The sequence below is a fragment of the Magnolia sinica genome, chromosome 6, assembly GCF_029962835.1.
Source record: "Magnolia sinica isolate HGM2019 chromosome 6, MsV1, whole genome shotgun sequence".
Taxonomy (NCBI): domain Eukaryota; kingdom Viridiplantae; phylum Streptophyta; class Magnoliopsida; order Magnoliales; family Magnoliaceae; genus Magnolia; species Magnolia sinica.
In genome coordinates this window covers 67,060,308-67,085,106 of record NC_080578.1, presented here as the reverse complement: position 1 = coordinate 67,085,106, position 24,799 = coordinate 67,060,308, and the positions used below count along the sequence as shown (strand labels likewise).

General features: G+C 40.1%; 1 long non-coding RNA gene across 1 annotated transcript; it reads left to right on the top strand.

Moving 5' to 3' along the window:
- Positions 1-7,678: 7,678 nt before the first annotated feature.
- Positions 7,679-24,783, top strand: LOC131248826 (uncharacterized). The gene is made up of 3 exons (XR_009172478.1): positions 7,679-7,795; positions 20,931-21,007; positions 24,690-24,783. It is a non-coding gene; the product is annotated as an uncharacterized LOC131248826 (long non-coding RNA).
- Positions 24,784-24,799: the final 16 nt, after the last annotated feature.

Below are 24,799 nucleotides of genomic sequence, written 5' to 3'. Positions count from 1 at the left end.
ATTAAGCATTATCATGTTCGTAAAACTAAGATATAAATAGGGGATAATATGCAATATTTGACCCTCAACAAGAGTCCTTGTGTAAGATCTACTACCTTGTGTCGGCATTTTAGATAGAGTCCTTATGTAGGATTGTTGAGACTCAAATATTGCATATTTTTTTCCTTTTATATCTTGATTTTAGGAACATGATAATGCTTAATAGTATATTTTATACATGTTTGTGTTGCAAGGTGAGTTTAAGAGTTTAGATTGAAAGAATGTTAAAAGCATGGATTTGATGTTCAAGAATCACCAAGGCATAATGGACCTTTGAAGACCAAGATTGAAGATTTCAAACCTCAAGAGTCAAGAAAACCAAGTGGAAAAGGAAGTGCAGAAATTCGCAGGATTTGAGTTTAGATAACATCGAAAGAGTCTTAGATGACATCGAAGAATTACAGGAAAATCAAGTTTGGTTGCTGGACAAATTGGATACATTCATCAATGACATCGAAGCCAGTCTTAGATGACATCGAAATAGGTTCGATGTCATTGAAGGGTTTACACGGAGCCTACGCGGAGTGAGAAAATTTGAGGCGGTTTCCGGATTTTCAAACCGTTTTGAAAGAGGGAGTTCCCCACTTATAAATAGGGCTTCTCAGGGCATTCCTAAACATCATTCAGAGCATTCAAGGGCAAGATTTAGGATTTTTTCTAGGGTTTTTAGATCTTTATAAGTTCTTTTTAGATCTTTATTAATTTATTTTCTTACTTTCTTGTTGTTTTTCTATTCTGCAATTTAGTTATGTTTTTTTAGTTCCCTCTAGCGTAAGCTAGAAGGAAAGCACATTGGTTTAATGATATCATAATTTATGATGATTGATTATTTTTAATGATGAGATGAATAGTGTATGTATGTTATCAATTATATAGGTTTGGGTTTTTGATCCTCATGTGAGATCCATATGTTTCCATCATGTGAAATCTATATTGATGGATAGGCTTAACTTGGATCAATTAGATTTCTTAGATGGAAGATGTTCTCAACTAGCTACATTTCTTTGATTCATTATCTCATGGATATTGAATGCTTAAAATCACTGACGCTTGAGAATATAAATTAATGGTGATAATCCATTGTTCTCTAATCTTTTATATCATTTATTAAAATATTTAAACTATTTTATTTTCCAATTAGGCCGACCATAGTGCTCGGATCCTAATTGTGTTATCAAAGTCATCATAATTTATTGATCATTAACCTATATGTGGAACTTTAAAGCTTGGGTGTTGTTTTAATTCTATTAAATTTCATACCTTCAGAACCTTCAAAATCATTTCATTTATTTAGTTTTTATTACTTAGTTAATTTTGCATTTGATTTTCTCATTCTCATAGACCCTATGGGATCGACCCTGTATTCATAGGATATTACTTACGAACATCTGCACTTGGAAGCAAGCAATCAAGGATCTATTACCTTGTGTATGCATTTTTTATAACCTTGTGTAGATTGTAAAAGTTCATGGTTAACCTGATTTAAAGCCATTAGATAGTGAAATCTGGTACGCTCATGGGTTGAATGGGTCTACCGGGAGTGGAGTAGGCGCATAGCCGAACCATTATATATCGTTGTGTTTGTGGTGCATGCTTTTACTTGTGTTTGTGTTTAATTATGTTATGCTTAAATTCTGCACACAACATGTTTGATATAATGCAGATTTCGTATGTTTCACTATCCTAGTTTTTTTGGTGCTTTCTTATTATTTAATCATGTTTATTAGTGCTTAGAAGTTCATATTTGCATTAAGTAGGATTAAAATTTTGAAAAGTCCTATTCGCCCCCCTTTAGGGTACTTGGACATACCTTCATACTTGACTAGTAGTGGTTTACCCACAATTTCACTTCCTTCACGATAAATCAGCTTCCCTATAATTCTTAAGGGTTCGAATGGAAGCCAATTGATTAACGTGCATATTACTTTGGTGTGTTGCCATCACCAAGTTATGTGGGCCTCACTATGATGTGTGTGTTATATCCACACCGTCCATCCATTTGGCGAGATCATTTTAGGGCATGATAAAAAAAAAGGCAAATCCAAAGTTCAAATGAACCACACCACTGAGAGCATTGAGGACAATGATGCTCATTTTTGAAACCTTCCTAAGGCCCATCACGATGTTTATTTTCCATCCAGCCTATTCATAATGTAACAAGATTTGAATTAAGGTACAACCCACTCTTTTCATAAGTATTTGACATGTTTGATCATAAGATCTTTAATTACTTTTTTTTTTTGGTCCCTAGCATGTTGGCAATGTAATCTATCTAATACACGGATCTGATTTTGAGTTTGATGGTCCAAATCTATAATAGGTGCGTAATCCATCCTACATTTACTCTCCCTTCACATGTCTCTTCCCAAATATCTGGGATAACGTTAGCATGACCTTCCTAAGGGCGACGGGGCATTAATTTCCTAGTCTTAGAAAGAAACAGTTCATGTGGAGTAGATCCATCACGTCCATCATGTGGGTCACCTCGTGTTTGGACAGGAGCTCAAAACTAAGGCTGATTCAATGCTCGCTTGGGCTACACCATGGTAAATAGTTAAGATAGGAAGTCCATGGTAAATAGTAAAGATAGAAAGTTCCACCGTTAAAATCATGTAAATTGTGGGTGGCCTACTGACTTGTATATACGGTAGTTGTGTTGTTTTACAAAAAGTAATGCCTGTAACCTATTAGGCGAGTTGGATGTCATATTTACATAGAAGGTTGGATGATATGTGTTGGCTGCACATTAAACGATACTCCAGCCCGCTGAACTTAGACTTTTTTTTTTATTGGAAAAAAGAATTTTAGCGGACATTCTATCTTGATTTTTTTATGGGGCTCATCTCGATGTGCATTTGTTATCCACTCCAACCATTAGATGTGTAATCTTATATAGGGCACAAAACCTAAAAATCAAGCCCACCTATGATTCAAGTGGGGTACACCAAGGAAAATAGTTGGAATAGAGACGTCCATTATTGATTTTTATAGGCCCACCATGGATATTATACCAAATCCACTCAAATCATTAGATGCCACACTAAAAATTAGGCCTAGGGCCAAAATTCAGGTCCATCCATCTTTCAAGTAGGCCACACCAACATAAATAGTTTTGAGGGAGAGTTTTTCTTTATCAACTATTTCTAGTTGTGTGGTCAACTGAAGCATAGATCGGCTTGAATTTTGGGCCCTAGGTGTAAAGTGAGGTGACCCATTAGATGTTTGGGGTAGATTTAAAATTAACACCATGGTCAGCTTACCCTAACGAGCCACTCTTTTCGAAGTTGCATTTAAATCACTCCTTTACCGGCATTACAAGTAGAGGTGGGCACGAGACAACCCGATCCGGCTAACTCGACTTGTCCAACTCGACCCGAACCAAATGGGTGAGTCGGTCCAAACCAAGTAAGCCTCACCCAATCCGAACTCAAACCGAGTCAAATTTGAGTTACCCCAGTAACTCGACCCAAAACGCTATCTGGTTAGACTCGACTCAATCCGACTCTATAACCCTACCCCGACCCGATCCCGCTCTCTCCCTCCCTCATCCTCCTCCTCTTCTAAGCCCGGCAACCACCCACCACCATCACCCTTCTCCTCCTCCCCCCTCCTCCTCCTCCTCCTCCTCTCTCTCTCTCTCTCTCTCTCTCTCTCTCTCTCCTCTCCACTCCATCCCTCCCTCCCTCATTTCTCAATCCAACTCGGTGCCAACTCGACCTAACTCGGTACTTCTGACTGGATCGGACTCAGTCCGGATCAGTCCAAGCTAGACCGAGCTCGAATCAAGTCAAGCATGCTGGACTTGGTATCGAGTTGAATCGAGTTCAGATCAAGCCTATTTCAAAATCGGATTGAGTCGAGTCAGCCATAAACTCGGTCCGACTCAACTCAATGCCTAACTCTAATTACAATGATTAATTACCAAAATAACACCACTTATCTTTTGGCATTATGAGAATTAATTACAACTTTAAATTACATCAATTAGTAGTGTTTTAGGAACAAGTACCATATGGACTCCTGCCTATGATTTTTCACAGGCCCACTCTTACATGTATTTAAGATCCACTCCGACCTTTCAATGTGTAATCTAGTGATAGGCTCAAAGCAAAGAAATCAAACTAATATGTGATTCAAATGGACCACACCAATAGGAACAATTAGGAGAGAGGCATCCATGATTGATTTTTACAAGGCCCATTGTAATGAAGCTATGAAATCCATTCCAACCATTAGATATCACACCAAATTTAAACTTGAGTCCCAAAAATCAGGTCCGTACATGATTCATGTGAACCACATCGAGGGAAATAGTTTAGAGGGTGAACATTTCGATGTACATTATTTCCAATCATACGGTCCACCTGAACTAAGGATGGGAATGAAATTTGAGACCTTGATCTAATATGGGGTGACATACCTGATGGAGAGGGTTGATTCTATATTAACGTAATGATGGGCCGACCCAAGTCGTGGTCCCTTTTCCATAACAAAATGGAATTAGTCTATAGTGGAAGCACTTAATTATATTAATTAAGAGATTTTTTTTCATTAAATGCAGGGATAGTTGGATTAAAATGCAATGTCCAACTAGTTCTGTGTGACCATTATTCTCTCTCTCTCTCTCTCTCTCTCTCTCTCTCTCTCTCTCTCACACACACACACACACACACACATGTATATATTCCAAGTCTCCTACACTAGTCTAAATGAAACCTGGGCTATTGTTTTAACATGTGGCTAGTTAAATTAGATCTCATTATAATGTTTTAGTGAAATACACCACGATCACCAAGTGAATCATTCCATTTTAACCGTAATGCATAAAAATCAATCTTATTCATGATTCAGATGGGCCATTCAAATGGAAACGGTTTGAGTGGGACGTTTACCCTCAAAACAGTTAGAGGAGATCATTCACTCTTGATTTATTTTAAAGACCACCATGGCAATTGTATAAAATGCAGAACTCAAATTTAGACATATCTATAACTTAAGTTGGCCACACGAATAAAAACAATTTATAGAGTGAGTGTTGCCTTGTACATTGTTTCTAATTTTGTGATCCACGTAAACCAAGTTGTGTATTAAGTTACTCATGATGCTCTTGTCATAGTAAGTAAACTTTGTTACGTGCACTATGAATGAATGTGGTTTATTCATGTTGTCCATCTATTTTTCCATCTCATTTTAAGGATTGATTCCAAAATTGTAGCATATTCGAAGCTCAAGTGGACCACACCATAGGAAACAGGGGGAATATTGATTTCCACCATTGAAACATTCCTATGGCCCACAGTAACATTTATTTGTCACCTAACTTGTTCATAAGATCAGTTAGACATGGATGAAGGGAAAACACAACTATTACCCTGATCTAAAACTTTTATTGCTTCTAAGAAATTTTATATGATAGATAGACGTTCAATTCATATTGTCCACTTGAGATTTGGATGCATTTCGTTTTTGTGCCAAAGCTCCAAAATTATATGGTAAAATGAATGGACATGGAGGATAAAATACATAAATCATGGCGGGCTTCATAGAGTTTAAAGCATACGGTGCAGATTTCATAGCTTCACGGTGGGACCCACTTAGCCTCCCCACGTAGTAACTTCGAGTGAAATGCTTTAAATTTATTCGGAGGAAGATCAGATCTTTGCCATTTTGACTCCTAGTGGGGAAGATTAGATCGGAAGGAAGTTGGGGAAATGAGTTAGAAATCCCAGCTTCTTCCTGTAAGAAACCATTCTCCTTCTCTTGAAATTGTCGGATTCTCATTCTCCAAACCCACGTACGCCTATCTCTACATCGTCCATCTGGTGGGACGTACCATCTGTCGGTCACAATTCAAGTGAGCATAAAGGTGCATTTCCCCATCTTCCATTCTTTTTTAAAAATTAGAACGTCGGCCTGTAAGTCACTTAGGCTGTGTTTGGATGCCTGTAAGTTTTAAAAGTTATAAATAAGTTACAGATAACCTACTTTTAGGCAAAAGAAAGTTATAGATAATCATATTTGTGTGTGAGTTGTATATTACTTACAGGTAGCTTAATTTATGTGCTTGGATAACCTATAAGTTAATTATAGGTAAGCCGCTGTCTATTCACACCAACTTGAGTCTGGAGTATGAAATTGTTTAAAAATCAAATTGATACGTAGAAAAGCTTGGATAAAAGTATGTAATTTTATTGAGCCCATTTAAATAAATAGTTGGATCAATTCTTAAGCTAAACTAATTATTAGGTTGATCCTAAAAGTAAGCCCGAGTTTAAAATCAAACCAATATTTGTTCTTCCCTTCAACCAGGTCTTTATAACCTAATCATCAAGTAGGACATCAAATAAACACTATAGTTGGCCCTAGGAGGTTTTTAATCACAAACATTCGATCACTACTGTTTTCCTATGGTGTGGTCCACCTAAGATTGAGATCTGCCTCGGTTTCCTCATATTGGGATCAAGCCCTAAAATGATATGAAAAAAAATTGATGGACATTGTGGATAAAATACATGCAACATGACAGGGCCCACAAAGCACCAACCAGTAGCAATTTAGCTATTGGCTAACGTCACTAGTCAAACTGGAGAGGATCCATTAAAGTGGGTGGGATCACAAATTGTGGAACCCATTATAATGTATTTTCCTCACATCCACGTCGTTCATCCATGTTAAAAGCTCATTTTAGGACATTATCCAAAAATTAAGAAGATCTGAATCTCAGTGTAGGAAACAGTAGTAATTGACCATTAAAAACTTCTTGTAGGCCATAAAAGAGTTTAGATCAAGATGATATTTGTATGATCTCTTCATCCAAGCCTTTATTCCCTTATCATCAAGTTGGATGGCAAATAAATATTCCATTGGACCCCATGAAGTTTTTAATGATAAAGATTTAGTTAAGATCGTTTATTGTGGTGGGCCACACTTGAGATTTGGATCAGTTTCAGTTTGTAGATCACACCTAAAATGAGCTTTCAATATGGATGGACGGTCTGGATGTAAGGAAAGTAAATCACGGTGGCCCCGCAGTCAGGGATCCGATAGGGCTCTTGGCCAAACAGGGCCCGTTACGGAAGGGGATTGCATGCTGGGCAACTCATTACGCTCAAGGTTCTGATTAAACTCTATTAGGTTTACCATGATTTATGTAATTTATCTCCTCTGTCCATCCATTTTATTGGATAATTTAAGTACTTGAGTTGAAAAATGAAGCATATTCAACCATTAAATGGACTACACCACCGGAAATAGTGTGAATTAAACTTCTACCGTTGAAAAATTATTGGGGCCACAGAAGTTTTTGGATCGAGCTTATATTTGCGTTTTCCCTTCATCCATATCTATGCGATCTTACCAAGAAGTTGGATGACAAGTAAACGTCACTGTGGGCCAGAAAGGTTTCAACGGTGGAAATCATTATTCCCACTGTTTCCTGTGGTACGATCCACTTGAGCTTTTGTTATAATTAAATTTTGGGCTCAACCACTTAAATGATTTAAAAAAATGGATGGACGGCGTGGATAAATCAAACACATTCATGGTGGGCCCAACCGAGTTTACTCAGTAAGATCAGAGCGTATCTCAGTACGCAATCCGATTTCGCCCGTTCCGCACAAAAAAGTAAAAAGAAAAAACAGAAAAACAAGCAAGGGTTAAGGCTTACGTTGCTAGATCAGAGAGGGAAGACGACGTTGAGAGAGGGAGAAGGAAGGAGACGCTGAGAGAGGGAGAAGGAGACGTTGGGTCAAAGCAGGTGGGTGCACTTTCAATGCAGTTGCGTTTCCACCTCCCTCCCCCAACTTCGAAATGGATAGCCGTTGCCTGTAACAAAGTAACCTGTGACTTGAAAAACACCTAATTCCCCTGTTACATTTCTTGCAATCTTACCTGATAGAAAGTTCCAGGTTGAGACTTTGTTACCTGTAACATTTCTCCACCAAACACAAACATTAAGAAAGTCACCTGTAACTTTCTTACATTTTACAGAAGTTACAGGCATCCAAACGGCCCTATGGAATTGTTTGGGTGGTTGTGCATTGTTTTTTAATGGCGTGGCCTACGTGATGGTTGGATAGGCTTGATTTTCTTTAGCTGGCTCACAGTTGGCCATTGTCTTTACGGAGTGGCCCATTGCCCATTCCAGCAGGGTGGATCCATTTTTTTCTGTATTGTGGCTATCCATTGCCTATCATGTGGTTGTCCATTTGGTTAGAAAGTTGTTGATGTTATAATGATTTAATTTGTTTTAAATATAAGTGTTTTGGCTTTTGATAAATGATAATTAATACTTGTTTGGAGATGCTTTTACTTGAAATAATGAATAATTTCTTAGGCAAATTTTTTTTTTTTCCTGCTTAAAAAACCTTTTTTCTTACCATTTTATCACATTTTCGCTATTTTTAATTAAAAATAGAAGTATCGTGTAGCTTACGCTACACACTATAGAGGGCTGAACGCTCTGCAATATGCTAGGCGTTATTTAAAATACTGATTGTTATCAACCTACGTAATATTCTATGAAATTATGCCTGTGGGAGTTTTATGCTCTCATTGCCTGTCCCCAGCCTGGATAAAGGAGGAGGTTGCGTCAAGTTGGCAGCCAGTGTCAAACTCATGCCCAAACTTCCGTCATGAATCTGAACAATGTGACATTCCAAACTCATTCCAGGGCATTTCCTTCTGACTGAAGTTATAGCCCTTGATAGAGTGGAATTGTGGAAAGAATCATGTAGACAACCCCAATTAATTAGAATAAGTATTAGATAATGATGATGATGATGATGATTTCCTTTTCTTTTTTCTTTTTCCTTTTTTTAATTAACAATGGTTTACTTGATTACTATCTTGCATTTTGATCATTTTGGATTTGTCAAAATTTCTAAATTTTCTATTTTGGTACTTTTCCTACCACATTTCCTTTCAATTAACAATGGCTTTCTTGATTTCTATCATGCATTTGATGGTTTTGTACTGCATTACACCCCCCCTTGTCAGTTTGCAACAATTTCTATTGAAGAGAAAGGAGGACTTTGGGTGGTGAGATAATGGATAAGTGCCACCAACATACATGGAATGCCCGTGCCTATTCACCCTAGACTTAGCCAGGGCATGTTGCATTACCTTTTAGAGCATGCTTGTTTTTGTTGAAACCCTTATGTGTGTATAGAAAATGGATGTGAAATCCACAACAAATGGAATTTGTGTATTCTACAAGAAAATTAGAGCTGCCCAACTTGAGGTCCCAGATGCCACAATCAGAGCCACTAGGGGGATATAAACACCCTGTAGAATGGACAGAAATTGCAAGGAGTTGGCAATCTTGTTCATCTTCAGATTTACACCTAAAAGTGGGACCCTGAACAATACTATCCTCCAACCTTTGGAATAAATGAGTCGCTGGGACCTTTTTACAATCATCAACGGAATATTGATCTTTAAAAAGCTCAACTTTGAGGAACATTTGTACACTAAACCTCTACCCATAATTAAACTCTTTGCGGAAATGGTTGAGACAAAATGACTTAGCCCAATATGTAGCTCTCCAGCTTGGGGAGCCATATTGAGGGATGGCAGGTTAACATCCTAACCGTTGCTTGCTAAATCATATTTTTGCCTTTGCTAGCCTCTGCTATTTGCCCATTAATGCCAATTAATGATGCTAATATTGTGTGACCCTAGACTTCCGTAGTTGATCTCCTCACCCACTTTATCTCAGGCTACTATGTGAAATTTATGGGACCTCTCCCTATCATTCTAGAAAAGGTGAGAAACTGCTTTATCAAGGATATCCTTGCTATGATTGGTAAATGGGGAGGGACACTAGGATGGATTTAACAAGAGTAATTCTACTCCCAAATGAGAGAAACTTGCTCTTCCAAATTGCAAGGCTTCTATTATACTTCTCTATAACTGGGTCCTAGAAGTCCAAGCCCATTCTACCTTTGAAGACTGGAATACCAACCAACGTAACAGGGACGGAGTCCACTCTGCATCTGATCTCATTTGCCATGGCCAGCTACAAATTCCTCCCCTGATCAATGCACATAATGTTTTTTTACAGATTGTCACTTTGAAGCCATAAATAACTTTGAACTGGTAGGGTATTCCTAAATTATTGAGCTTCCAAAACTGATCCAATACTGAACAACAGTGTCCCTAGCATATTGCATGTGATTCTAAGGCTATCGTTGCCCAAAGTTATATAATTGATAAGCCCCATGGAAATGGCATTTTCAATAAGCCATGACAAGGATTCAACCACAATAACAAAAAGAGGAAATAGTCTCACCTCAAAACGAGGGTTGATGACATCAGGGTGTCCTCGCCCCTTTTTGAGGTGAGACTATTTCATGTGGATGCACGCAATCACCCACAAACCGTGTGCATCGGGTAATCCCGGGGAGGGAAATTGAACTTCCACCTTTGGGGAGCATACCCACGATGCTTACTGTTCACCCAAACCCCATGCGGGTTTTACTGCTACGAATTGTGCGATTAATCCCTTAGGAATCCCATTCACTAAAATAGACAACCAGGGGGATGAGATGCATGATTGCACGCCTTAATCTAGCTGATCCATTTGGTTCTAAATCCCATGTGCTCCAACAAGTATAACAGGAAGTGCCAATTAACATGATCATAAGCACGCTCCATGTCCACATTGAGTACAAAAACCTTGCAGTTCTTTCTTACGATACGCATCAATGAACTCATCAGTGATGAATGGACCAGCCGATCTCCTGGGAATAAATGCGCTTTAGTGGCCTGAGATAGTGATGCAGGACACGTGATTTAATGCTAGCATGCAACGTTAAGATTATGAAAGAGTCTATAAAGTAATTCAATTAATAAAAGATGTTAACCCATCAAGTAATTAAGAGTAATCAATAGGAAATAAAATCTGATTTAATCTAAATCACATGCCCGCATGCTAAGAAATCATATAAATCAATTAAAACTAGGCTCAGTGGAAGGCTAGAACTTCCAATTTAGCATAGGCACGTTCCATACTCAAGGGACATATTTTTGTAGGTTTTATGATTAGGGTTAGGAATGTGAAAATCTGAAATTTGAAAAATTAGATTTCATGGGAATTGGGGATTTTGAAATTAGTTTTTTTTATTTTTATTTTTTATTTTTTTATTTTTTTATATATAAATTTTATTTTATAGAAATTAGAAAAAATAGGAAATTGAAGATCTAGGGTTTAGAAGATTGTAATGGAAGGCAAAAGAGGAAGACAAGAGAAGAAGAAGAAGAATACCTTTCAAAAAAGAGAAAGAGGAAGGATGTACCTTGAGGAATCTACCACCAAACAAGCTTATACCTTTCCACAATTTAATTGGAAGAGAGGGTTTCTAAAAAAACCCTAGAAAATAAGGAGGAAAGTTCCTTCACACAAGAGAGCTTCTCTCTTCTTCTTTTTTCTTATCAAATCTCCACTAGGGTTGGAACTCCACCCCCTCTGTGCTTTTATAATTAAAAATTCAGAATTAAAAATCTAGCATAATTACAACTATGCCACTCACTTAAGTGAAGTGGCCCATAATCTAAAATAAGAAAACTAAAATATTTATTATCAATCTTAGCCATAAAATAACTCCTAAGAAAATAAAAAAAATAAAAATAAAGTAAGATTAGAGTCCAAGGGGTCCAGATCTAAAAGATCTGGTGGCCTGATGGCTTGATCGACAAGATCCAATGGTCGGATCGACACAAAATAAAAATTCTGTGACTAAAATGATCTCCTAAGCAACCCACATGCATCATCCCAAAGTGGGGTCTTCCTGATGCGCGTCCAATGCATGAGGGGTCTTCAAAATAATTTGGCGGGCCCCATCTGGAACTTGTCTCCCATCCACAATGAAAGCTGCGTTGATGTGGGTGGTTGTCTCCATCTCTGGTACACCCGAGTAGGTCCTCTGATGTCCCCATCAATTCCCCTCAGCTGAGGAGATTTCGCCTCTTGCTAAATAAAGCTACGGTGATGCTGGAGGAAATCTGGGTCTCATCGTTGAAGCTCTACCTTTGTGATCCACGTATTGTCTGATTTTGGTCTGTCCTTCCACTTGACAAGGTACTCTTTGTAACCGCCATGTCGTGTGGAAATTGCTTCTTCATCTATCCTCTATCTCCTCTCTTCTCATAGGTATAGATGGTACGGATGGTAAAGGTTGAGAAGAGGGGTTAGGTAATGGCCATGGGTTTTGGGACAAGTCTGGGGCATCATCATCAAAGTTCATGTGAGGGTTAGGGGAAGGTCCATGAAACGGTACACAAGATCTTTCACATTAAACATGGAACTGATACCCATGTTAGGTAGAAGATCTATCAAGTAAGCATTCGAACCCAGTCTTTTCAAGATTTTATATGGTCCAGTGTTACGGGCTTGTAATTTTTTTATGGTTCTCTATGGAAACCTTTTTGGACATATTTTAATCATGACTTCATTACCCATAACAAACTCTTTAAACCTATGGTGTGAGTCAATAATCATTTTGTACGTTTCATTACTTATATTGATTCTTTTTCTAATCTCCACGTGCAAGTCATGCATATGTTGTATAGATGCATGTGTAGACTCTGAAGGCATATGGAACATAGACATGGGTATGCAATCTATAGGGGTCCTAGGCTCATCTACTTGTCCTTCCAAATGTACTTCCTCCCCAGGACCCATTTGATCATGATGAAGGTTTGGTAGAGTCAATATGTGAATGTCCTGCATGGGTGTAAGCTCATCCGGTATGCCCTCTGAAATAACAACACTGGACTCCAATACCGGACTCACCTTAGATCGTAACCCTACACTACCCTCGGGTGTAACCTCAGGTGACATCTCCATAATAACCTTAGGTGTGACCTCACTTGCCACATGGGCATACAATGTCAAATTAGTTTTAGTCTCATAGGCAGAGACTCAAGCTGGAGTTTCGTCACACCTTCAGGACCACGTTTCTTGAGGTCCTCTTTTTTCGAGGCACTTGCACGTGAAGAGGCTTCAAGACAATCCTTTTACCTTTATATAGAAACGAACACGTATTCGAGCGACCGAACAGTGTTGCATCCCTGTCATACAACCAAGGCCTGCCCAAAATGATGTGGCCTATATCTATAGGCAAAACATCACACCACAATATGTCCATTTAGGAACTAAACTGGATGGGAATGGGACAACGTTGAGAAACTGGAATTGAAGATGCGTCAACCCATGAGACTCGATAGGGCTAAGGATGAGGAACGACTAACATACCTAAGTGGCCCATGGTGCTAGCAGAGACCACATTGATGCAACCGCTACTATCAATGATCACCTTACAGTTTTTGCTAACACACTTGCATAAGTGTGGAAAATTGAATTCCCGCGCCAATCATCACTTCTACAATCCAGCTTAAGGCGTGGCTGAAATTGCAAGTGACACAATCTCAATTTGATCCCTGACTTGTGATTGAACATCTTTCCCAGTGTCGGGGTTCACCTGAAGGGAGGCTTCAAGCTGATTGATGCGCGCATTGATTATGGTCAATTGAGTTGTGGGGATCGTATTGTGCGCTTCAATATTCGTCATGCAGTTGTTGATAGCGTTAAGAGCATTGACATTCTGCTCTAGATTTATAGTGGGATGTAGACCAAAGCCACGTCCAGAGCAAGTGGGCATACTAATGCAGGGCCATTTTCACATCGGGCTCGAGTGGGGTAGCCCATGGGATGCGGGGACACACTCGGGTTGGGTGACCCATGTGATTTGGGGCCCACAGGGGAGGTCTTGTGTTCGAGACCCCTCACCGGGGGTGATTCATGCGCATTTTGCACTGGGCTCAAGTGGGGTAGCCTTTGTTGATAGCGTTAAGAGCATCGACAATCTGCTCTAGATTCATAGTGGGATGTAGACCAAAGCCACGTCCAGAGCGAGTGGGCATACTAATGTAGGGGCATTTTCACACCGGGCTCGAGTGGGGTTGCCCATGGGATGTGGTGACACACTCGGGGTGGGTGACCCATGTGATTTGGGGCCCACAGGGGAGGTCTCGTGTTCGAGATTCCTCACCGGGGGTGATTAATGCCCATTTCACACCGCGCTCGAGTGGGGTAGCCTTTGGGATGCTGGGACACACTCGAGATGGGCGGCCCGTGTGAGGCGGGTGGCTCGTGTGAGGCTGTACCCATGTGATTTGGGGGCCCACGAGGGGGGGTTTGGCCGAGGTCCTAACCCATGCTATGTAGGGCCTGGGCTATGAGATAAATGGATTAATTCGCCATACTCTAACAATTCGAGCTTTTAGAGCAAGTGGTTAATTGTCTTGCATCACATACACAAGGTAACTCTTAGGGGAAAACCTAGATCCTAGGGTAATGTTATGACAAAGACAAAACCAACCTAGAGATCAAATTAGACACACTACAGACTAATTTGAAAATTCAGCAAGCTGTTAACCTGAAATACTATCTTGAAAATTCAGCAGAATGGCAATCTGAGAGTACAAAGCTGAAAATTCAGCAAGAGTGTAATTTGAAAATTACGAACTGAAAATTCAGCAAGGTGACTCCCTGAGATAACTATGCTGAAAATTCAGCAATGGTATAAGTGGAAAATGCTAGCTGGAAATTCAGTAATGGGACACTCCAAACTAGAAACAAAAATATGCAATATGATCCTAGATTCTGTGAGCAATGAATGCTCTAACAACCCTAGATGTAAGTTCTACCTTAGATGCGACTCTAACTTAAGTGCAACACAAATATCCTATGCTAAACCTATGTCTCTGATACCAAATTTGATGCAGGACACATGATTTAATGCTAACATGCAACGTGGAGATTATGAAAGAGTCCATACAGTAATTCAATTAACAAAAGATGCAAACCCACCAAATAATTAAGAGTAAACAATAGGAAATAAAATCTGATTTAATCTAAATCACATGCTTGCATGCTAAGAAATCACATAAATCAATTAAAACTAGGCCCGATGGAAGGATAGAACTTCTAATTTAGCATAGGCACATTCCACACTCAAGGGATAAATTTGTAGGTTTTATGATTAGGGTTAAGAAGGGGAAATTTTGAAAATTGGAAAATTAGAGTTCATGGGAATTTGGGATTTTAGAATTAGGGTTATTTTAGAAATTGGGAAAAATACGAAATTGAAGATCTAGGGTTTAGGAGATTGTAATGAAAGGGAAAAGAGGAAGACAAGAGAAGAAGAATGTAACACCCCGTACTTTTTAATACTCGGGTGTTATCATGAAGACCTAGGTTAGAGTAAACGAGAACTCAATTCGTCTGAATGCTCACTGTTGTTCTAGCTTGACTTGGTAGTGAGGGGCAAAGATCAAGCCATCCAACCATTTATTTTCGAGATGGACCATTACATCACCTAGAGAACCGCATTGAACCTCATGAGGCTTAATTCTAGGGATCTAATTGGAATAAAACGCCAGACAACACCTTGTTGAGTTGATTGAGCTGTGGAAGAATCAGCTTCAAGACTAAAGTCACAAGACTCACCATTCCTTAGGCTTACAACAAATGTTTGGGCGATCCAACCCTATAAATCACCTCAATAGACAGATTGGACCGTCCATTGTCAATATTGAACTCTAAGGATCACTAATGGTCAAGTTTGGATTCGAACTTCATTGCTAGGCAAACCTAATTGACCATCATAAATTGAGGACCCCTAGATTCCTTTAGGTCAGCATTGATTAAGCGTATAAGAAATCCGTCCATCCAGGTACAGGATCAATGGCTAGGTTTCCATTTATATAGTCTCTAGGATCCCTCATCATCTGCTCATGGTCTGATAATCCAAGCCAATCATTAAAATTCAGATTTCACTCAGGAGCCTCGACTGACTCTTAAGCCACTTGGAAATCTTGTTATACAAGGGTTAAAATTCATAATCACTCGTTTAACTAATAAGTGAGAGTAATCGATTATAGAGATGATTGTTGAATTTACCCAAAATAGGGCTAGGAACCATTAAGTATGTTGGCGATCAGATTCAGAAAGGACCTGACCATCAGATCAACAAAAATCCATGGTTAAAGTCCAAGAATTTAAAGTATGGCCCACTTGAACTCCAAATCAGCCCCATCATTGGACTCAGGGCCCTATACGCATCAAGGAATTAGATGAACAGTTCTGATCACGGATGTGGACCATATTCCACCTCAAATCAACGATAACTAACATTAATGGCCATAAATTCAGATCATATGGCCCACTTAAGTCACGGATCTGCTTCATTCTTTGGACAGGCCCATTATACGGGCCAACAAAACAGATGAACGGAGTGGATTGGGTTCACACACTACTGCGAACCCCACAGGGGAGTGAATGTGCACGACCCGTGCGTGCACCCGCTGTGCGCTGGGCTGGAAGCCCAGTCAAATCGGGTTTGACCCGACATCTCCCAAAATGAAGATTTCTTCTCCAGCGTTCCTGCCTAGATAGATTCAAACGGGGTTGCTTGCTGTGATGGATCGTGGCCCACCATCAGGAGTCCTTCGGATGATCCAAACCATCCATCTTGTAGAGGGCTCGAAGACGGTCAGAATCATGTTCGATCCACCTGCTGGAGTGCACCTACACACACATGAGGACCGACGCAAACAGGGCCTGCAAACATAGGATTTCCAAAAATGGAAATTCCTTTCCACTGCTGCTTGGCGATCCACGTGAGCTTGCAAGGGCGGATTGAGACCGTCCAAAGCAAGGTAATCTTGACCATCCAACCTAAGGCGTCACTCCCTCAATACCAAAGAGAGAACCATGGCCGGTTCTCTGCTGCCAGCGGCATTCGAGTACGGTTGTTAAACAAACCCAATCCAGCCGCTTAATCCTCATCCAACGGCCCTGGATGAACCTAGGGCGTACTGCATAAGGAGAAAAACATAAATACGAATGCGTTCCTCCCCTCTCCAAAAAAAAAAAAAGAAGAAAAATCTGCCGTTTCCTTCTGAGCTCAAACCCACCGGGAAAACCTCCATTGAGCTTCATTTTAATCATAATCCAAGCTCCCATAGGCCTGTTTGCATCATCCTTGGGCATCATTTTGGACAAAAACACGGTCGTTCATGATCTGCCATTAATGGTGGGTCGTCTTCCTTGTTGGAAGCTCAGCCGTTAATTCCTGTTGTAGCCCCTAAGCTCAGAACAGTTGCTAGGTGGGCCATGTCTACAGTGGTTTATGCAAATTGGAGAAGAAAACAAAAAGAAAGTGGAGAGAAAGAGACAGCAGGAAAGAAAGAAGGGAGTGAGGGAGAGCTTGTTGGGACGTTGCTACCGCACCGGCTTACTCGGTCGAGCCAGTTCAAGTGCTGGTAGTTTCGGTCCTTGCCAAGCCTCGTCCAGGCCCTGTTGAACACATCCAGGAGGGACAAAAAGGGAGAAAAAGAGAAGCAGAGAAAGATGCAGGGGAAGAAAGGGCAGAGAGGAGGTTGGCGCTGCCGAGTTGAGTCTGAGTTGACTCGGTCCAGACATTGTTGGACACCTCAGCAAAAATAGAAGAAAAACAAAAGAAAAGAAATAAAGAAAATAGGAAGAAAGGAAGAAGGAAAAGAGAAGAAAAGTGACAGAGAAGGGGGGGGGGGAGAGAGAGAGAGAACCTTGAGTTTTGTTGGCTGCCGAGTCAACTCGGCCCAAAACCGAGTTTAAATCGGAGCGTAGTTGAAATGCGGAGTTAACTCAGTGGAGTCTTCCTAGTCTGCATTGATTAAGGTTTACTCCAGGTTGGGATCTAATCCAACACATCTTCGGAGAGATTTTCTGGCGGGCCATGCATTTCACGTGACGATGGGAACCTGATTCAAACCAAGTTGGGATTAGTTGACATCAATGACCAAGGTATGTTAATTAAAAATCTTCCATTTCAAATCAATTCTTATATAGTTTGATTTTATTACAAGGTAGGAGTTAAGACTTCTTAATGTCACGAATAAACCAACCTCTGTCAGATTGGGGCTAGCCGAGCTCAAGTTGAATCTAAGATGAAGGGCGTTAAGGTCGGGTTGGAGATTTCGACTTGGTTTGATCCAAAGTCGAGTCGTACCATGACTCATCTAAGTAAGTCGATTTTGGAGTTTAGCTTAAATCCTATTGTAGTAATAGTTTAACTATGTTAATCCTGTATTGGAGTTCGAATTACTCTCTCTAGGTCGTAGCTTCATACACAAATCCTACACTATCTAATCTTTAGGATTGACCTTAGGGAATGATGTGTTGATCGAACTAAACAAATGGTGATGTGTGGTAGGATTGGATTTATGAACATGTGCGAATGATTTCAACAACATTGCTAGCCAATTCGACTCTTGAGAGGTGAGGACTCACCCTCTGAGCTTCCCACTTAAATTCATTAATCTAGACATGGATGGTACATTGATTTCTTTTATTGAGTTACTTACCTTATTATATGAATATGTTAATCTGTTGTGAAATTAATTCATATAATGGACATGTCTCTTTAAATTTAACAAGTACAAATGATTTGATGCTCACATGTTCTTTCCATTTGTATAACCTGCTAGTCGATTAGACGTTGCTACTTGTGATCATTTAATGGATAGAATGAGACTTGTTGTGGACTCCATCTTGCGGTTCATATTTGCCTTACGTGGCTTGGATTGTCTATTTGCCCTTTGCGGCCTTGATGGAACATTGGTGCCCTTTTGTGGCTAGTTGATTCTCTCTTCATCTTGTGGAGTTCAATCCTATGGTGATTGTCAGGTGGAGCGGGTGTTCGCTTAGTGATTTCCTAGCCATCTTGTAGTGTTCACGTACGATATGATTTTCGGATGGAGTAGAGTTTTGTATGATGATTTTCTAGCCATCTTGCGGTGTTCAGTCGTACCATGATTTTCGAGTGGAGTAGTTGTTCGCTTAACGATTTCCTAGCTATCTTGCGGTATTCACATACGATATGATTTCCGGGTGGTCTAGAGTTTGTATATTGTTTCTCTTCATCTTGCTGTGTTCAGTCGTACCATGATTTCCGGGTGGAGCAGGTGTTCGCTTAGCGATTTCCTAGCCATCTTGCGGTGTTCACGTACGATGTGATTTCCGGGTGAAGTAGACGGTTGAAGCTAGAATTTTTAGACACTTTATGGAGTTTGTAAGATTTATTATTTGACTACTTGGATACGGTCACTTGTATTGGATTGCTATTATGGTTTGCTAATGATGAAATTGTGTTATTTGGCTAAATTTTGAGCATGTGATCATAATCATGCATTGCGCTGTTTAATATATTCACTCTTATGACTTGCGATCTATTCTGGATTATGAATGATGAGTGTGCAATCTTGGAGGGTGCTCCTCACTGCGATAGCCATTGATGTTATCAAACTGTAACAGTTGATGCAGGTATAGGGTGAGCCGATGCCGTTCACTAGGTTGCGGGAGTAGATCGAGTAGCTGGGGAGCTAGGCGGGGTCCTTGCTGCCCATATTGAGCTCCACCACTACTTAATATATTCCTATTTCTGCTTACATGAACTTTGTTATTTGAGATTGTATAAATCCTATATGGGTACTACATTTAAAGTTTCATTATGATTGGAATGTTTTTATTCAATACATGGTTTACTCTAGCTTTGTTGCTGTTAACTCTGATTAATGATAAACGGTTTAAATTTACACTGGATTTCATAGGCTAACACTCGGGTTTTTGGGAAACGGGTTACATACTTGGGTTCTGGAAACACGAGGCGTTACAAAGAAGAAGAATACTTTTCGAAGAAGAGAAAGAGGAAGGATGTACTTTAGGGAATCCACCACCAAACAAGCTTCTACCTTTCCAAAAAACCCTAAAAAATAAGGAGGAAAATTCCTTCACACAAGAGAGTTTCTATCTTCTTCTTTTTTCTTCTTAAATCTCCACAGGGTTTGAACTTCACCCCTTGTGCTTTTATAATAAAAAATTTAGAATTAAAAATCCAGCATAATTACAACTATACCACTCACTTAAGTGAAGTGGTCTATCATCCAAAATAAGAAAACTAAAATATTTATTATCAATCTCAACCATCAAATTACTCCTAAAAATAACAAAAAACATAAAGAAAGCAAGCTAAGAGTCCAAGTAGCCCAGATTTAAAAGATCTGGTGGCCCGATGGCCCTATCGATAAGATCTAACGGTCGGATTGACACAAAATAGAAATCCTATGACTAAAATGATCTCCTAAGTAGCCCACATGCATCATCCTAAAGTGGGGTCTTCTTGATGCACCTCCAATGCATGTGGGGTTTTCAAAATGGCCTGGCGGGCCCCATTTGGAACTCATCTGCCATCTACAAAGACAACGAAAGCTACGCTGATGTGGGTAGTCGTCTCTGTCTCTGGTACACCCGAGTAGGTCCTATGATGTCCCCATCAGATAGTACTGCTGGCAACCATCTTGAGGCAGGCAATCAAAACCGGTGGAATCAATTTGTACATGCTACCAACCAGATTGATTGGTCTGAAGCCAGCCACACTCCGCCCTGTCTTTATTCAGAATTAGTGTGATAAAGGAAGCACCTAAAGGCTTGTGGATGATAGCTTGGTCATAGAACTTCCCCAAGACCCGAGGTGTTTAGCATGCTGATTTATTTCTATGGCCCATTTGTGGGATTGTTGTATGGTGGCGGGGTTAGAGCCCATAGCTCAGTGGTAGACAATGTGAGTTTCGACATTGAGGTCTAGGGTTTGATTCCAGCTTACCTATAAAAAATGTAAAAAAAAGGAAAAAATAAAAAGGGCTTGTATGGACACATGATCCTCTCCTATTTGCATTTGATTGTTTCATGACAAAAAGATACATTTTCTTTTCTAAATTTTATTTGTAACACAAAATCGGGGCAACGATAAAGAAAAGGAGATGCTTACAACTACGTTCCTTTCTAGGGTTTTCATCTAGCCAACATTTGCAGTTACTCTTTTCTTTCATGAACCTTTTAAGCCTGAGATCATGTATGGAGGCGGTGAGTGTAACTGTAACGTCTCAGAAAAATCCGTACAAAGAACCGAGTACCACCTCAGGCAGAAATCACTAAGGACCAAATCCTTTAGAAATTAGACGAAAATTAATTAAGTATTAAACTGAATTGATAAGCAGATTAGCTTGAATTGCTTTCTATAGGAACTGCAAAACCCAAATCCAGTAGAATCGCTAACCCAACATTAGCTAAAAACGTAGGATCAATCTCAAAACCTAGTTGCTCTCGAGAGCATCATGAAACTCCGTATCGGACCTGGACCGCGCGTCGAAAATCCGATTACCGCGAAACTATACGGTTATGACTGCCTTACTAGTCTTGACAACCATCGCAGGAATCAAGTCCTAATAGTATCCAGAAACGCACAACTTGAGCCCGGAGCGAAGTGTGTGAGAAACGCGAATATCTTCAGAAAATAGATTCAAACTTAAGTGAATTGGGCCATTCGCTTGCAGCCCAAATTTAAGGTTTCTGACCGTCAGAATCTAACCCAACTACACCCTCGGATCAGGGAAATTTTCCAACACAGGTTAGTGTACTTGTGGCCCCGATCGAGTAACGATGACCGTTGAACTGAAACTGGTCCTTCGCGGTCGATCCACTAATCCGATCGGACCAAAACTTTAACCTGGCATAGATCCACTGTCAGGGAACTTTCTTCGGACCGTCTGCAAAAAATGGGCCTCCAGATGAGCTCCATTGGCCTGAAACAGCCAACCTTTGGCTATAACCTAAGTATACCATGGCCCTGGGGCCATTGACATCAATTCTGGGCCTATATAAGGGCCTTAACCCACCCCTCTCTCATCCCATACGATTTTCCAAAACCCCAAGAGAGAGAAGAGAGAAAAGAGAAGGAGAAAGTGAGGAGAAGTGAAAAAGTGAGAGATAGTTGCTGGGATTCGATCCCACCACTCCACATGCCGAATCATCCTACCTGCATCGCTATACCGACAATTTCGATTCCATTTTTGGGTAAGAAACCCTAACCCTAATCTGTTTTAGGTATCCAAGTAGAAGAATCGATGAAATAGCTAACCTATTTCGTGATTCAGGTAGCCGTTGTGCCGTAGACAAAGGCGTAGTGTTCGAACTGAGTTCGATACGAGTTTACCGACGGAAGGTGCAGACTATAAACGTTTAGGTTATGGTTTTCAAGGCTTTCAATGTCAGTTAATGATTTATGACTGACTTGATTGTTATCACATGTGCTTAGATACGATGTTCTCCGTATATTACACATATATGTAAACTATGTTGATTTTAATGCATTCCATGTGTTTGTTGAAATGTTTGAATGAATATGGAATTAGGATTTGTGCTTGCCATGATTATCGATTGAGAATATATGATTGTTGTACGTGTGACGAATTCTTTGTGAAAGGATTTGCTATAATACCTGTTATAACTACTTTATTACGTGTATGTTGATATGTGTAGTCTAAGTGGTTGATAAAATGCCTGAATGAGAAAATGCTTGTTGAAATGTATTTAATTAGGGTGTTAAGAAATGATTATCAATTTCCTTATCTATAGTTACAATTTCCTTTATATAACCTATCTTACTACTACGTGCTTTATGGATGAAATGCTTATGTATGACAACATGTGTACTATGTGTTTGTTAAAATGCTTAAATGAGATTTATATTTGAATTGGTTGTCACATGCTGTTTGACTATCACATATGAATGCCTATTGCGTTCGAATATGATTGGGACTACTGCGTAGTCCAGGCAATCGGTAATGATTCCCGAATTACTGGCCGAGGTCGTTTCGCCACACAAGACACGTTCGATGAATCCGAGTCGTACGCTGTTTGTCGACAGTGGTTAGGCCACGCAGAGTGCTTACGCGCTTCATGTCGATTAATTCAACTTGTGCTCGTACCAGTTGAGCTTGTCAAATAACCCAATTGGCCTAATGTATGTTCCTCATGTATGGACGCTACTGCTTGAATCTAAGGTACCACTTATCAGTGCAAAACCCGTTTAACCTTGGTACCACGATCCGCTAAGACTCATGAGCTGGGCATGGTGGTATGGGACATCGTGGTCGAGCTGTCGGCCTACGCTGGGGTGACGAGCCTCCCCGTAGTGTCCAATGAGCAAACCAAACTCGTGAGCCGAATACGGTGGTATGGGACATTGTATTCGAGCTGTCGGCCTACGATCAGGTGACGAGCCTCTCGTAGTGACCTCGAGTATACACTAGGACTACGCTAAGGTCACGAGCCTTTCCGTAGTGACTTCAAGTATAAACTAGGCCTGTGATGAGGTGACGAGCCTTTCCGTGGTGACTTGAAACTGCCATCGTATGCTACTAACTAGGATTGACGACCCTAGATGGATCATTGTTTGGGTTAATGATATAAAGGGAGGTACCTTAGCTTCCCAAACCTGCTGTATGAATAAGTCTAAGTAAGAACTTGGCTAATCACGCACATGCACCGCATTGCATGTGCCTTTGGCGTTGGAGTTGAGCACAGCGAGAGTGTTGTATGCCGCGATCGTGAGATGATGTCGCAGAGGGAGTGCAGGCGAGGGCATGCATCATTACAGCATATCATTCCTGCATTAACAAGAGTATTTAGGACATGATTGTTGTACTGTTTTATCATTACTGCTTGATTGAATTGATAACATGTTAACCTTTGCCTTATAGCTCCACTGAGTTGATCACTCACTCCCACTCTGGGACGGTGTTTTAAAACACCAACCAGACTCTGTTGTAGTTTCAGGTGATGTCGAGGCTTATGAGGCGGAGCCTGACTTCTATGACGACGAGGAGTTCTCCTATCTGCAACTCTCTGGTGGGTCTATGTAGACCTAGAGTTGCGTCACCAGGGCTACAGGGATATGGATTAGATGACATTATACTTTATCATTTTGTATATTTTGGAACTATACATGTAATTATTTAACCTGGCGACATGTTGATACTTTGGGGACTTACCACTTATATGCTTTATATATCTATCACAGTCTTCCGCTTGCGTAATCTAATTGTCTCTGGAGTATGATATGCTGATTTAGTGTAATCCCATTCATGTTTAATGTGCTAATATAGACAACATTTAATCATCATTATCTATGTTGCATAAGTGATGCGTTGGAACTCGGGAGCTGGGCTTCTGCTCGACCCCCGATTTTCAGGGCGTTACAGTAACACAACTTATTAATTTTGTTTCTTCACTTTCTGTACAGCATGCACTCTATTATTATTGTAATTATGTGATAGACCATGAGTAATGCTGGCATCATACATTTAGCTTTGGGGGCAAAAACAGAAATTTTTTAGGTTGGCCTTTGGGCCCTTGACTGCTATCTTTACTTCAAAGTTGTCAGTTCTAGGCCTTCTGGCTTGTTCTTTTTTGTAAGAGAAGTGGGTTATTAATTTTGTCACAATTATTAAGCACAATGGTAACTATGAATGTTGATTTGTTTCCAAATTTCAGATTTATCAATATTCAATTGAATCCCAAATGAGCTACAATGGTTTTGCACACTTCATATCTACACATTTCAAGTTTTTCAAATTGATCCAATGGATACAGCTGGTCATGTATTGGACAAGTTTGTTTCATTGCAGTCACTATATTTTTCTTTTCTTTTTTCTAATGTGGTGTGGGTTCATTCATTGCTTTTATGGTTTTCCCTATTGTACAGATGAAGTATCAGCAATTGTCCTTGACTTGGGTTCACATACGTGCAAGGCTGGTTATGCCGGTGAAGATGCTTCCAAGGCAGTGTTTCCATCTGTAAGTGCATTTAACAAC